This window comes from Mobula hypostoma, chromosome 10 (assembly GCF_963921235.1).
Source record: "Mobula hypostoma chromosome 10, sMobHyp1.1, whole genome shotgun sequence".
In the NCBI taxonomy this organism is placed as follows: Eukaryota; Metazoa; Chordata; class Chondrichthyes; order Myliobatiformes; family Myliobatidae; genus Mobula; species Mobula hypostoma.
The window spans coordinates 31,003,637-31,005,684 of NC_086106.1; positions in this window are offsets into that span (position 1 = coordinate 31,003,637).

Here is a 2,048-nt window from a genome sequence, read left to right on the forward strand (position 1 = left end):
TCGTATCCCCTTTTGCCTATCACCTGTCCAGCTCTCGGCTCTATCCCTCCCCCTCCTGTCTTCTCCTATCATTTTGCATCTCCCCCTCCCCCTCCAGCTTTCAAATCCCTTACTCACTCTTCCTTCAGTTAGTCCTGACGAAGGGTCTCGGCCTGAAACGTCGACTGTACCTCTTCCTACAGATGCTGCTTGGCCTGCTGCGTTCACCAGCAACTTTTATGTGTGTTGCTTGAATTTCCAGCATCTGCAGAATTCCTGTTGTTTACTATCCAGTTTGATATTGTTTGCCAGCTTGCTTTCATATTTCATCTTTTTCCTCCTAATGATTCTTTTAGTTGCTCTCTGTAGGTTTTTAAAAGCTTCCCAATCCTCTGTCTTCCTATTAATTTTTGCTTTATGTGTGCTTATACATTAGCTTTGACTTCCCTTGTCAGCCACAGTTGTACTATTTTGCAATTTGAGTATTTCGTTGTTTTTGGAATACATCTATGCTGCACCTTCCTCATTTTTCCCAGAAATTCATGCCATTGCTGCTCTGCTGTCATCCCTGCCAGCACCTCCGTCCAATTCACTTTGGCCAACTCCTCCTTCATACCACTGTCATTTCCCTTATTCCACTGAAATACTGCTACATCACACTACTTTCACACTATCAGATTTCAAGTTGAACTCAACCATATTGTGACCACTGCCTCCTAAGGGTTCTTTTACCTTAAGCTCCCTATTCACCTCCGGTTCATTACATAACATCCGATCTAGCATAGCTGATCCCCTACTAGGCTCAACAACAAACACCTCTAAAAAGCCATCTCGTGGGCATTCAACAAACTCATTCTCTTGAGATCCATTACCAACCTGATTTTCCCAATCAATCTGCATGTTGAAATCTCCCATGACTATCATAACATTGCCCTTTTGACATACCTTTCCTATTTCCCATTGTAACTTCTTGTTCAGATCCCAGCTACTGTTGGGAGGCCTGTATGTAACTGCCATCAATGTCCTTTTACCCTTGCAGTTTCTTAACTCAACCTACAAGGATTCAACATCTTCTGATCCTATGTCACATCTTTCTACTGATTTCATGCCATTCTTCTCCAGCAGAGCCACACCATCCCCTATCTTCCTATCCCTCTGATATAACGTGTAACCTTGGATATTCAGCTCACAACTACAACCATCCTTCAGCCACGATTCAATGATAGCCACTTAACAATGTGTATTCGTGCAACAAAATCATCCACCTTATTTCTTATATTCCATGCATTGAGTCAAATACATTTTGAGTACTGTATTTGCTACCCTTTTTGATTCTGCATCCCTAATGCACTGATACTCACCCTGCTGGCTGCAGTTTTGTCCTATCATCTGCCTAATCTTCCTGACAGTCTGCCTGCACACTATCTTTGCTTTTTTACCATCTGTCCAATCCTGAGGCCTTTCAGTCCAGTTCCCATCCCTCTGCCAAATTAGTTTAAGCACTCCTACAACAGGGGCGACTACTTCACAGTAACACTGATCCATTATCTCCTCACTCTCCTGTACAAGCCGAAGGTCATCTGCTGCGGCTCCAGATCCCTAACACGGTCTTTAAGGTGCTGCTGCTGGATGCACTTCACGCAGAGGTAGTTCCCTGGGAGACCCAGTCTCCCAGGATTCCAACATCCGACATGAAGAACACGCAATGGTGATCTACTACATTAGACACAGTAAGAGAGGGTAAAATGGGAACCTTAACAGAGGCTTAGCCAAACCCAAGTGTCTTTCAAGCCGAAGCCTCCTTTGAGCCACAGCCTGAGACTCCTACTCTCATCAGTGGCTTACTCCTGACAATGGCCGCCCTGCTTGTCCCTTCTGTACCTTTAAACAAGCGTCACCAAGCTGCAAGATACCTCATCACTGTGCCCTGCTCCTGCCACTGATTGGGCTACTGGAATGAGCCCAAACGCCTGCAAAGGTCTCCTTCTAAACAGGTGACGCTGACCTGTCAGGGAAAGTATTGAAAGGCAAAATCGAAATAACACGTATGTTGGGTCGGATAGTTTGAA